Source organism: Moschus berezovskii, chromosome 1 (genome assembly GCF_049115385.1).
Source record: "Moschus berezovskii isolate FMDL1 chromosome 1, NW_MosBer_1.0, whole genome shotgun sequence".
Taxonomy (NCBI): domain Eukaryota; kingdom Metazoa; phylum Chordata; class Mammalia; order Artiodactyla; family Moschidae; genus Moschus; species Moschus berezovskii.
In genome coordinates, this window is record NC_142460.1 from 73421252 (window position 1) to 73436075 (window position 14824).

General features: G+C 42.3%; 1 long non-coding RNA gene across 1 annotated transcript; it reads left to right on the plus strand.

Annotated features, from left to right (window-relative positions):
* Positions 1-618: 618 nt before the first annotated feature.
* LOC148778749 (uncharacterized) lies at positions 619-2304 on the plus strand. Its single transcript, XR_016038273.1, has 3 exons — positions 619-797; positions 1752-1859; positions 2082-2304. It is a non-coding gene; the product is annotated as an uncharacterized LOC148778749 (long non-coding RNA).
* The last annotated feature ends 12520 nt before the right edge of the window (positions 2305-14824 follow it).

The following is a 14824-nucleotide window of genomic DNA, read 5'->3' on the forward strand; positions in this document are numbered from 1 at the left end:
TTTTAATATATATATATATATATTTTGCCAAAATAATAGGCCATTATCTCAGATTATCTGAATATGCTTAAGTCATATCAACTCATAAAATTAAGACATCTTTTTTTTTCATAGGTATTCTGTGATGGGAAGATGGAACCAGGTTAATCTATATGCCTTCCTGTTGCTATAGAATATAAAAAAGAGCTCACAGAATTCTGAAAGCACATTTTTAATCCTCTTTATTACTGAACTAGAAAAGGTATCAGTTCCCTTCTTCCTCCATGTACAATAGTGAGTCCCTGGCAGGAGCCCTTATCATCCTTCTTCCTATATACTAAAGAAGCTTACCCGGCCCGATCCTCCCCACGTGATTCAGCTGCAAGTTCCTTGCCAGTAAAAAAAGATGCTGCTGCTTCCTGAAAGGTCTGTTCCTTTCACTTTCTGAGTCACATTTGTTATCTCTCTTGTCACAGAAGCTGATTCAACAAACAGACTCAGTTATACCCTCCCCTTCATCTCACCAGTAGCAGGAGCAGAGAAGGGATGAACATGGCACTGAAACCTGGGTGCTGAAATGCCTTTAAAGATCCCAGTGAATATTCCCACAGCAGCATCTTCAGGACAGTATTTCTCGAGTGGACAGGCTGGCTGGTTCCTTACAGCTGTATTTTCAATGTGGGCGACCCTCTGAGCTCTTGCCTTCAGGGGCACTGGGAGGATTATGCCCAGAGGTCCTGAAAGCAAAGCCAAATACTAACATCAGTGGTGTCCACTGGCCTAATCCCATTGCCAGCTGCAAGACTGAGGAGCAGCAGGTGCAAATGGAGTGGGGAATGGGAAATGAGAAGAGCCTGGGGGAGGGAGGAAGGATAATCTGAAATAACCTGGAAATAGACCGGTTTCTATGGCACAGCTCATGCTGGGTGAGGTTCCCGGAGGCTGGGGTAGGGGCTGGCGGGCAGCGTGGGAGTATAGGATCTGGGCTTGAGAGGTCTGGCAACCCCTAGCCACATAGAGGCAAACAGTCACTGCGTCTCGTGACAATAGAAGCAGAGGGACATTCTGATGGCTGAACTGAGCCCAACAGAAATGGGGCAGGGTCCCTCCAAGACGTGGAGGTGTGGTGGTTGGTGGCCTGTGTAGATGTGCAGGGCGCTGAGCTTGGTTTAATTCTCTGTTCTCAGGATCTTGAAACTCAATACTTTTTAAACAAAGAGCTGGCATTTTCATTTTTCCCTGAGCTGTGGCATGGGACCCTGTCAAGACAGGGGAGTGTAATGTTTCTTTCAGTTGACGAGGCCCCAGGCAGCAGATTGGGGCTTGGGGCAAAACTGCATTCCATTCCATAGTCTCCATCACTCTTACCTCCTCACCCTGCTCGACACTTCAGAGCAGCCTTCTTGTCCTGAAATTCCAATATTTATTGTTTATTTATTGCTCATCTCCTTTTGCTCGTAAGAGGCCACGGCTTAGTCTATCTCGCTCTGGCACTATCCCCAGTTCCTGGAGCCTATCAGTCCGTGCTGCAAGCCTGGCAAAACCCAGGGTGTGGGAAGGTAAGGGTCCCAGGGCCCCAGAGGACTCGCTGGGCTCACAGGGATCCAGGCAGAGCTGGGGAGGAACTCAGTCCTTTACACAAGGCTTGGGAGTCTGACTCAGAAAAAAAGCAGTTCTGTGTCAGAGAACGAGGAAGCTGGTGTCGAGGAAGATTTGTGGTGAGGCCAGATCAGTGTTTATGCTCTTCACTTTCATCTGTTACCTGCCTCCAGCTGACTGGATACTGGGAGACTGGACGGAACATGTTGGTGGGAGAATCCCTGGTCAATCTGAAGGAGGCGGAGGCAGCTTCAGAAAGATACATCGTTGCCGACTCTTAGGTATTTTTTATTGTCTAAGTCATTCAGTCACTAGGTCGTGTCCAACTCTTTGTGACCCCATGAAATGTAGCCCGCCAGGCTCCTCTGTCCATGGGATTTTGCCAGCCCGCCGGGCTCCTCTGTCCATGGGATTTTGCCAGCAAGAATACTGGAGTGGGTTGCCATTTCCTCCTCTATGGGATCTTTCCCACCCAAGAATCAAACCTGTCTCTTGCATTGCAGGTGGATTCTTTACCAGCTGAGCCATTAGCAATGTCCAGATTGGCACGTGATATGACAGTTTATAGAGGCTTGAAGATGAAAAGGAAATGGAAACCAGTTTTTCCCAATTGTTCTCATCCAAGCAGATTGGTGGCAACCTCAAAAAAAGCAACTATGGAAGGGAATTGCCTATGAGCCCTGATTTAAGACCTTGCTGATGATGTCCACGGCTTTAGAATTATCATAAAACCAACTTTTATCAATGCACTTCTCATTATTGTAAATGCTTTGTGCTCATGAGACCCTGTACCCATGGCCACAAATGCTCATAGAGGCTACTTGACTCTGGGGTATGCCTTGAACACATGGTGACAATTCTGGGTTTTGGGAACTAGTGCAAAATATTCCAAAATGAAACCGCCTTCGCCTTCCTATCCGAGCACCTCCAAAATCTTTCCTCTCTCTGGTTTCCCCACCCTACCTTCCCCGACTTGCACAAGGACAAACAAAGGTGCTGTAGCTGACATCACAATAAATGATGAGCTTGTGCCCCTGGAGCAAACCATGATAAATGTGGAGGCGCTGGGCATAGAATAATCATGTTGATTTCCGATTAGCCTGAGTGACAAGTCTGGAAAACTAGTTAAACCAAGAAAGGCCTTCGATACTGGCAAACTTGCTGCTATGCCTATTACTGTCACCCCTTCTGGGCTCAGGTTAGAAAGATAAAACTTTTTCCTCGCTGGTCACACCCTCCCCGCACTAGTCAGAGGAGGTGACGATCCCTCAAACATGTGACCGTTGGGATTATCCTTTATGCTGGACATGAGTTTCATTTAGTCAGGAGAAAACTATCTGAATTGTTTGATCTCTGCTGTCACAAAGCATGGTAGTTACCTCTGAGGTCTCTGAGGGCAGCATGCCTGGGTTCAGATCCCAGCGCTGACACCTGCTAGCACTGTAACCTTTCACAAATTATTTTATTTCTCTGTGCCTCAGTTTTCTTATCTGAAAAAGTAGCTCCTGCCTCGTTGGTGAGGATTAAATGAATTGAGTCAGTTTGGACTGCTATAACTACCACAGAGCGGGTGAGTTAACCAACATTTCTTTCTCACATTTCCCAAGACTGGGAAGTCCAAAATCAAGTTGATGGAAGATTCGACATATGGTAAAGACCTGCAGGCTGCTTCACAGACATCCATCTTCTGTGACCTCACATGCAAGGGGCAAGGGAGCAAACTGGGGCATCTTTTATCAGGGCACTCACCCCAGTCACCTCCCAGAGCCCCCATCTCCTGATACTATCACACTGGGGATTAGGTTCCCACATATGAATTTGGGAGGTAGGGGGCACCAACACAGAGTCCATAGCACCGATACATATAAAATGCTTGGTGTGCCTTAAGAATTCAGTGCATGTTGACAATTATTTCCTTTTGTTATTCTTAGCACCAGCTTTGTGAGCCTAGCTCTTCTGATGAGGAAATCAATTCCTGTCCTCACTGATTCCCTTCCTGTTTGGACTGCCTGCTCCCGAGGCGAAGGTGTGGGCTGAGTTATATGGCATTTCTCAATTATTAATCCATTATTTAATCAGTCAGTAAAGATCTCCCAGTTCACACAAAAGCATAGCATGAACGTCTTTCATGCAGGGAATGGACTGAGTTGACTGATCTCTAGAGGCTGAATGTCTTGCCTGTGGGGCACAAGCTGTCCAGCACAGTGACCAAACAAAGCGTGTGACAAGCACAGAGAGATGGAATACATTTACGGTGTTCATGTAGGGTTCCCTAGGGTCACATCAAGTCTCAGTCTCCCTAGAAAGATTGGGAACCAAATCAAACCTGGTATCAGAGTGGAACATCTCTTTCCAAGGCACCTTGTAATCAGGCATGACTCCAAGTCACGTAATCTGCAAAACAGAGATAATTACACCTGCCTGCTCTGTGTCGCACAGAGACAGGGCAAGGATTAATTAAATAATGACTGCCAAGAACCCCGAGCTCCTTGGAGACAAATATTCTACAAATGCAATCTTAGATTATTATTTAGAATTCCATTCTGTAAATATCAGGGCAGAACTTCAGCTTATGAGACCAGACCACATGCGCATGACTAGAAGTCACCCAGAGGATAGAAAGCCTGTCTGGAAAATTCCTGACCACCAGACTAGCACGTTATTAGAGGAACTTTGCTTTGTATGGTCACACACAACTCAATAGATGCTTTCTTAACTGTTATCAGAGTCTCACACCAGGCACTCAGATTCGGAGTTACAGCTTCAGTGGTAATGTTGCTCCCTTCCAAAAGAAAATCTCTCCAATGGTTAGGACCTTCTTCAGCTGATCCATCTCCAAGTGACTTTCTCCTCATCACAGGAGAGTGACCAAATATCCAACTTTGCTCAGAATACAGGAAGTTTAATGCTAAAATCAAGATAGTCCTGGGAAAGGTGGGTGGGTGGTCACCCTAACATGCTACTGATAGTAATGACACTAAATTGCTTTGTGACCTCAGGGATTTATTTCTGAGTCCTGGCAACTTGTTCCATAAAATACTAGTTTTGGCAATAATATTAAGAATGAATTTTGTCGAAGATGTAATTTTGAATACTTAATGCTTAACACTCATGGTGATTCCTGAAGGAAGGCATTAGCATTATATCCACGTAACAGATGAGGCACATGGAGATAAAGGAATTTGCTCCATGTTACACAGCTAGTGAATCGGCAGGGCTGGGGTTCCAACCCAGGGGACTTGGTGCCAGGCCCAGGCTCTGAAGCACCACATTGTACTGCCCCTCTGGAACTTTCAAGAGTCAGAGTTGATGATTGTCCTTTAAAAAAAAAAAAGCCGTTTTTTCCTTTATTTCTATTATTTCAAAATATTTTTATTATGTTTAGACATTTCCTTTATTTATAACAGCTCAACAAACAAAGGGTACCAATATAGACTGTGTGTGTGTGTGCTTGCTAAATCACTTCAGTCGTGTCTGACTCTTCACGACCCTTTATACTGTAACCCTCCAGGCTCCTCTGTTCATGGAATTCTCCAGGCAAGAATACTGGAGTGGGTTGCCATGCCCTTCTCCAGGGGACCTTCCTGACCCAGGGATTGAACCTGTGTCTTTTTATGTCTCCTGCATTGGCTAGTGTTCTTTACCACTAGCACCACCTGGGAAGCCTCAAACATAGATTAAATATATGTATATATACATGCACATACACAAATCTCTATTTCTCCCATTAAAAATACAAACAAGCTTAGGTTTCCCTATGCCAGATGGTCAACAAATCTGTTATCTCCCTTTGAGTGTTCCTCTTCCACTGAGCTGTCTCAGGCTACAGGCTGCACATGACATATGAGGAGTTAGCTACATGGAATCATGGAGGAGGTATTGAAGTTCTCTGCCGTGATTCCTGCTACAGTATTCTGCTATTGCCCATTCGCTCTCCTGGTAACTAGCCCCAGGCCAAGCTATCACAGCAGACTGAGCCAGCACCGGCGTGGTCTCTGCTCTCTGGGATGGCCCAGACAATCTCTGTGTCAGAGATGATCACAGAAAACACTCCTTGCTTGCTTGCTGGCATCACAGCTCTCTAGGTCAGAACTGTGTCAGAATCATGCCAGACATCTGTCCCTGATGAATGCAGACCCTTCTTCCCTCTCTTCCCCAAAGACTCAGGTATCTTGGGATCAGGTTGCTTTTCCTTTTTCAAATCTCAGTCAAAAAGCGCTGATTACTTCTTTCCACTGCAGTTGACTTATCTCCTCACAGTTCTAAGGACAGCACTTAGCTCTGCTGCCAATACAAAATACCATAGGTGACTTAAACAACAGAGATTTGTTGTTTCATGGTTCTGGAGGTCTGAGATCAGGGCACCATGCTGGGTTGTGATGAGACCTCTAGAAGGACCTTTCACCTTCTTGCTGTGTCCTCATATAATGAATAGAGAGCTTTTGTGTTTCCTTCTTATAAGAAAGAGCACTAATCCCACCACATGGGCCCCACCCTCATGACCTCATCTAAATCCGATTACTTCCCAAGGTTTATACCTCCAAATACTATCAAACTGGGGTTTAGAGCTCCAGTACATCATTTTCAGGTGAGAGAGACCCAATACTAGTTGTCGATAGTAACAGCTATGTGATTATATTCTAGGGGTCATAGACCCTACCTATGGCATCTCACTCTACGTATGAAAAGTAGTGTGGAAATGATGACTTAACTCATCCAGTTTAGGGCTTTGTGACTTATGGATTGGGTGTGTTAGCAGTTTCAAATGGCTTTGGCATATACCTGCCTTCCTGTTCTTGATCTTGAATTTGGAAAATGTTAAAGTGGCTTGATCAAAAGAAAACTACTATTTTTCTATTCTATAATTGGTCTTCACAATGAGCTAGATGCCAATTCCTGTTCATATCTCTTTTAGTGCTTCGGCATATGCAGAAGTGCTCACATGAATCTAGGAGATGAAAGCAGATGCTACATGAAGCTGAGATTGGAAGATCAGGCCTTCTGGACACATGGTCTCTGATTATTGAAAACTGACTGATTGAAAGGGTTCCCTACATCAGAACATTCTACTAATTTTTATAATATCCACCCTTTTCTTTTGTTTTTACCTACCTCAATGCTCAAGCCTTGGTTTCATAAAAAGCAATTCATTTAAAACTTTCAAGTGTTTCTCTGGTAACATTCTACCTTCCTGCAAGTACCATTAATAGTTTGTTTTCTTAGGAGGATAAGAACAAAAACAGGTCAGTTATGGGATCCTATGCCAGAGGTGACTGGTGCTAATCCCACTTTCATTGCTTTTGTTTGAGTATCTTTGTCTGCAGAGTATTGCAAAAATTAAATAAAATAATGTACCTAGAACACTTATCATGGTGTCACATACAATGAGTTTTGGTTGATTTTATTATTTTCATTCTCCTATGGGACAAAGTTATTATTTTTCCTTTATATGACATAAGAGCAGGCAGATGAAGGAACATTTGTTGAATGAAGATTATCTAGACCAGTGGTTAGCAGAATTTTGGATTTCAAGGCCCATTAAAACATTTAAAAGGAAATTGGAATTGATATGGAGCTGATTACTTTTTATTTTTCTAAGCTAAGGCATGGGAAAATTAATTTCCAGCTACCAGCAACAATGTGATGTTACAAAAAAAGGGAGTTCTATTACAGATAAAATTTATAATTAAAAAGGAACACATTTAACTTATGGAAAAACATGATATATTATTCATTTTTCTCAATTTTCTGAGGAATGGTGTTCTCATAGTGGTCTGGCATGGGGACAGGGACCAGTATTTAGAAATTACTAATCCAGCTCAAACCTTTGTCTTCATAAACCATCTGAGCCAAGTGATTGTCACTCCTAATTTTAGGGATGAAGATTTCACAATCCTCTTGGCATCTTGTTCTAAAGTTTAATCATGCTTAAGTTGTATCTGATCTACCAGAGGACTGAGTCAAACCAGTGTGGGGGAAAAAAAAAACAGCCTGACCTGCCTACCTTCTGGGCAGGCTGTGTCTTCTGGGGTATTTAAATTTGTAATCAAATCTCCTCATGGTCATTTGCATTTGAAGATGAGCCCTACACAGCAAGCACTTCTCAAATTGAAAAAAAAAAAAAAAGTGAGCACCATGTGACTCTCAAGAAAGGCTCTTTTTCTTCCTCTTTTCTCTAGGGACATATAAATATTCTGGAAGCATTGGAATCAATATAATACAGCCTTCTTTTAAGTCATGTGATCTTCACTCAGAGCAAATATGAAATAAAAACCAACTCATTGCCTTGGCCTGGGGACCCAAGCAGCCATTGGAATCATTGGATATATTCTACTCTACTTTTCATCCAAATTTCTGAGCCTCATCAAGAACTTTTTCATAGTTATAGTAGGTCTAAGAAAAATGCAAATCAGAATCTCTCTATCTGACATTTGCAGCAATTAATGCAAGAATCTGAAGTCTGTGGTTATTTAGAAAATGTTCAGTAATCTTGCCGGAGGGCCTCTATTCTGCTTGGGGAACTGTCAAGTAAGGTAGGAAGATTGATTTTATTTGTTAAGACGATAAATTTATGCTACAAATAAGCTAGGACTTATTTGTGAGCACTAAGCACAATGGGATTGGCTTCCTTTCAAAATAGAATTACAGGCTGAAAATCTACCACTTTTTGTTTAAGTTGGGTCTGCACATGACAGCTAGTTGTCAATATACTTCAATATTTGCAACTATTTGGGATCTACATATACCTGTTTAGAAGTTTAGGCAGAATATAAATTTAATTTGAAATAAACTTAAGAGACAAAAGATTTATTTGCTTCAAAACTCTTTCAAGTAGAACAACACATATTTTGAAAGAAAGGTTGGGATAAGAGTTCCTACAGTCTGTGTATTTTTTATCATGTTTTACAATTATCTTGTCTTCATTTCTTACCTAAGGTGGCATATTTTCTGTACCTTCAAATCAGGACAAATGATCTAACAACAGAACAGAATATTTGGAATTTTTATTATCCTTGAAAACTTCTAGATGTAAGGCCACTGAATCCAAATATGAGCAGAAAATGACCTCATAAAATATCAAACTGTAGCCTTGATTACCAGCATACTAATTTATATAGTTCTGTTTTTTTTTAACTTTCCTTAAGATGAATCAAAGGAGTTTTTATATACACAGACTCATACACATTCATGCCATAAACTAGAGAATTTCCAAAAACATACTTCCTTTGTTAATAAATGTTACTGCTGCATTATACATTTTTCTAGTTCTGAATCAATAAAGAAAAATTTATGTTAAAAAAAAAAGTGCCCTCAAGAACTAGGTAGACAGCTGAAAACAGGAAATTTGTCAGCTTTATTCGGTACACACCATTTTAAATGAAAGCATCATTCCTCAGAGAGGAGAATACTTCAGGGAAGGTGGAAACACATCATTCCACAGGGGAATTCTCTTCGCCCAGGTGACCCTTTGCAGAGACTCTGAAAACTGAAATTGTATAGTAAATGCAGAGTCCCTCTGCAACACATGGGTGTTTTGAGTAAAAGTCCAATTGTACCCTTTGCCCTTCTCCCTCAAACAAAAACCAAATGAACCTCACAACAGAGAAGGGTCCAATGCGACAAGAATTCACTCAATAAACCTCTTGCCAAAAGGAAGATACATTGCTATTAAAACAGAAATAGAACTGGGTCTAGTGTGCTTTCACAATCCACTGCCCTTGCTTTTAGCAAATGCAGGAAACCAAGACATTACTCGGCCCATATACTATCAAGGGATTATCTTTTGAATACAAAGCACAGCCCAGACTGCAAGAAGGACGTTGGAGAAGGCCAGAGACACTGAGCAGGGAGCAGGGTAGTAACGTTGAAAGGAAGCGTTTATTGGAGCAATTGGAAAGAGAGGCCATGTGGGGATAATGCTTTCTGGGAAATGTTTCAATTATAATCCTCCAAGGTCCAACTATCCATGTGCGTATGGACCACGTCTGCATAATGCTGCCAGTCTTTGCTGATGTATTACAGCATTAGTGCTATTTATAATCAACAGAATTACTAGCGCTGTAATCATGGAAGTTTCGTGATAGTAATTATGACAGAATAAATAGCAGTCAGAATGCCTTGCCTCAGTTATTGATGTTGATGGCAAACACGGCCAAGGAAAGCTTTTTTTCTTTTTCTTTTTAAGGAAACCATTCAAGAGGGCGGAACCTGCAAGTGTTTGCCAAGAGAAAGATTTTACATACCCTTTTAAAATAGACTTCATGAGGAGTTGAGATTTCACAATGCAGATGGGGGAAAAAGAAGGCGGGGAGTGTACATTAGAATCTGTTATGCTGTGTACTACTTGCCTTCAAAAGTCAAATAGAACTTCTCTCTGTCCAAAAAATACAAAAGTAAAATAAAATAGACTTCCTGAAAGATGTCAGAAAGGTACATTGCCTCTTTAAATGATGTATGAATAGTTCATTTATTTTTAAAAATAATCACATATGTGTTTATATAAATTATACATGCAAACATATGCTCAGCAGTTCTCCTCATGGAAAGGCTGTGGCTTATCCAATTTGGCGCTGACACTGTCTTTCCATGGTCTTCTCTCTAGCGACAGGATTCTGCTGTCCCCCCCCACGTAAGTGCCTGCATATAGAGCTCCTTCTGCACGACACCAAGCAGTTACTTTTATACTTTTCTTACCACTGATGCTGGGTAAGAAATAAAATCCAGAGACTTCACTACCTATAATTAAGAGTTTTGCTGCCACCATGATATAAAGTTTGGGAAACAGATATTTTATCTTGTGGTTGGTTTTATTTCCTTGTGGCTTAAATTATGAGTGAATGTTTTTCTTATTTCTTACTTTCCCCATAAGTAGTCTTTTCAGCAGCAAAATTACTACTCATTCTTAATAACTACCAAGCAATAAAGTGAGATGTCTATTTGGGAGACAGTGGGTGTGCATTCCAATTACTCCATTCATCATGATTTTAGGGTAGCATAAGGCAGGGATTTGCAGGGCCTCCGGGGAGGGTGGCTTAAAAGACTTCAGGAAGTTAGTATCAATGCTTCACTTCTTGATGGAAGAGTCGGCTTCATGATAGCTTTGGGATTGAATAGGCACAGGCAAATAAAATAAAATCAATTCCCTCACACTTAGGAGCCCTGTTACACAGAGCACTAGTTTGAACTTGGTTTTAAAAGTTCTTGCCATTTGATTCAGTAGGGTACAGTTCTAGGAATTTATCCTAAGGATAAGTCAATGGCCAAGATGTACATTTAAGGACATTTTATGTGTCACTGTTTATCATAGTCTCTGTTTTGATTCTGAGCCCGAGAGCAGGACTTACCTGGATACAGGTAGTTTATTTCCAAGATGATCCTAAAAGCAGGAGAGAGAGAGTAGGAAAGAAGGAAAAACAAATATAATGAGGTGGATGCTTTGGGTTCCCGGGGCTAGACTCCACTCTTGAAGCTGAAAATGTTAGTCTCTGCAACCAACTCTGCGACCCCATGGACTGTATCCTGCCAGTCCCCTCTGTCCATGGAATTCTCCAGGCAAGAATACTGGAGTGGGTTGCCGTTTCCTTCTCCAGGGGATCTTCCTGACTGAGGGATTGAATTCTGGTCTCCTGCATTGGACCCTCATGGGCCTCTGGAATTTTCCTCTTGAAGGACAGGCAGTTGGAGCATTTATTCACCAGCTCTGTTCTCCACTAGCTGAAGGGTGCCTGGGGGCAGGGGCACAATGCCCTCTCCTCTGCTTCTGGGCTCCTTCAGCACTGGAAAGCCCATGCTGCCTTGGACTTGGCTATCAGTTCCTGGTGAGTCTGTGCTCCCCTGACACTTCACCACTGCAGTTGTGGCTGCAACCAGAGGTAGGTCCATCAAGGAACATGACCCTGGGAACCAGAGACATCACAGCAGCCCAAAGTGTAAACACCCAAATGCCCATTTAATTAGAGGCTGTTTAAACAAATTGTCATAGATTCATACAGTGGAGTATTTTTTAATGATGTCTGTGCTTATTTATGGATGTAAAGAGATGTTTGCCAACAAAAAAGTGACTTACCAAGTGATATATATACTACGCATTTTTTTTTTTTAAAGAAAACTGTTAAGTATACAAATGTTCACCAGGTTGTGGGACACAGAATGGACACAAAATTGTTTCGCACAAATTACTCCATAAGGGACGAAATTTAATGTTAGAGACCGGGCACTCTCACAGCCAGGGTACAACACAAAGTAGCCCAGTGCGCAGGCAAACTGTGGGGAGTGCCAGTCAGCCCACAGCAGCCGCCACGCCTGGTCCTGCTGCCCATGGGATCCTAGGAGTCAACCGCCCGGCCCCTGTTGTTTCTGCCATTCCCCTCTACTGCATTCTAATTGCAGCTGCACAGCGGTGATAAGGCAGAGGCTAGCAGTCTATTTGAAGACTTAAAAGAAAAAAAAAAAAAACTTCGTCCTTCGTACAAAGTTTGTGGCTAGTCACAGGTGGTTCAATAGTTCTAAAGATCTTGTCTTTTTCTGTAAAAAAAAAAAAATCATTTTAAAAGGGAATGGTAATACTGCTGGTGCTGATACAAAAGTAGTGGAAGCAAATCTAAAGCATTTCAATGTTTACGAAATGTGATTTACTCCAGACCTTTGAAAACTAGATGATTGCATAAATTGAAAGCGGTCTATATTCCCTAGGAAAAGTGGTTTTCTCTGCACGGTGGAATTTCAAATTACATTCCTTTGTTGGCTTTTTCCCCTTAATATTATCTCCAAAAACTGTGTTAGTTGATAACAAAGCATGGTGATGAAGGGGACAGGGAGGAAAGACATAGCATCCTCTTCATCACTTGCAGTTTTTGTGGGAAATGGCCATTAAGAAACACACACAGGCAATTTCAGAACATTTTTATAGGTGTCTGCTGGGAGGAGCAGGCTGAAGCTGTCAGAGCCTTCCAAATAAGACAGAGATGGTATCAATTCCAACGCTCTCTGGGTCAAAAAATGAGGAGGGTGATTATAGAGATTATGGCCAAAGTTTCCCCTCCCCCACAGCCCCCAATCTTTGCAGTCTGGCCACCTGAAAAGGTGATCCTCCTAAGGATGAGATCTCAGCTACCTCCACAAGAGCACAAGACCAGCTTTCTGAATTCACAGAAGAGCACAACCAGATAACCTGGAACATGGCTACAAGCAAACTTTCTGGAGAGACTTTCTCGGCTCCCTCTGACAGTGGATCAGTTAAAGTGGGTCAGCTAGCCCACTCAAACGCCACTCAAACGCCACCAACTCTGCTTTGTCTACAATGCCAGCTGTATCCAGCTGATTCAAGGAATAGAAACCTGTTGACTAGGGGTCAGTCAGCAAGAACCACTTTTTTTCCTGTTATTTCATTGAGCTAAGTATCTTGTATCTTTAAAATAAAGCACAATTATTTCCTAATTATTTATAAATGATGCTATTTTTAAAGTGCCATGTATTTTTAAAACACATACATGCCCTGGCTGAAGGTATCTATAATAAATTCTGTAAATTGAAGTTAATAAATATTTAGACTTTTCAGTGCATAAAAAATGGAAGGTTGATGGGCACCCAGAAGAAAGGGGACATTATTTAAGTTTCATGCATTTTAATAGAAAAAAATGGCTCAGTTGTCCTTCCTTCCTTCAAAGCAATGATTTTCAGGCTTAGATTTTTAACACCCCTGATATCACCAATTATCCCAAGGAAGGCCACAGAATTGCTATTATCTTGTGTTGAGCTCGTTGCATTCATTGATTTAATGGGTCCACCTGGACATTTTTCAAAGATAGTAATTGAAAATGCAGCCTGACAGGTTAGCAGGAGTGACAGGCTGGAGTGGGTGTGTGAGGATGGAGTGGGGAGGAGGGTGAGACTTGCTCCTGACGCCTGTTGGGTACAGTGAATGCCAGCTTTCAGGTCACAGGCCTGGGGCCACCTGAACACCTGAGGACATAAAACAGGTGTGTCCTTCCGACTGCAGACTGGCCTCAGGGAAGGGCTTGGACTCAAGAGAGAGGCAGGAGAGTCATGTGACAAAATGATGCTACTCACCATGAATCCAGTAAGTTCAAAATGATCATGGGGGACTTCTCTGGTGATCCAATGGTTAAAGATCCACATGTCCAATGCAGGGGTTGTGGGTTTGATCCCTGGTCCGGAAACTAAGATCCCACACACAGCACTGACCTGCTTAAAAAAAAAACAAAGGAACCATGTTGCAAAGACTTTATGTTATTTTCTCTTCATTATCTGAAACCTCTGCCTTTCTTTGGTTGGGGGGGGCTGGGTGGACTGTCTCAAACTCAACTTATTTGGTTCTATTTACGCACACCCATGATTATGTTGGTAGCAGTGGTGGGATATTAACTTGTATAAAATATTTTGTTGTATAAAATGTCAACTGAACATTCTAGTTCATGTCGGTATTTTGCACTCCTGTCTCCATTGCTTCATGTCGATCGGCAATTCTGTGCTCATTATCTTGAAGGAGGAAGAGAGGGGAGGAATCACGGGAATAATAAACCCAAGGCCTCCAGGAATGATGGAGACTTTAAGAAAAAGCTGAATCTGGGAAGGAGACTGTCACAAGGGATTATAAGGGAAGAAGACTCCTCCAGGCCTGGAAGGCATATCCCCGGAACCAGTAAGGAGACCAGCAAGTATGGAAAGATGTTTCCTTCCTGTTAGTAAATAGGAACCTGAGAGTCTTAGAACTGGGTGACAGATAGGCTCCCATTATTATCTGAAGACCCCAGAGAGAGAATTTGATAAATAGAGGAAGAGGGTCCTTACACAGCCTCTCAGGAAACCCCTGTATCTCCAAGAATGTGTGGACACAGCGGCGAGGGGTATAGGGTCTAATGTGCCAGTCAGACAGAAAGAAAGGATTGGTCACTGGCAAATGGTGGGCCAACAGTGAGGATGCACAGCAGCCCCCACAGGCATCTGTGGAACACTGGAAGCCAGGCACCCCCGCCCCTCCCACACTCACCTGTGCTCCTCCAGACCCCAGGATTCACACTCCACTCTGAGTATAAGAGTGGCCAAGGTTTTTAGGCTTGAAACAAACATTGAATTTAGTGGGAGAACATCAACTATGTTTTTGTATATTTGAATTATGCAGAAGGTTCATGTCCTACAGTGTTACTTATCCCTAGCCTCCTCTGTCGGTGTTAGAATGATTAAATGAACATTGCAGATTTTACCATTTCGAAGCATTTCCATGAAC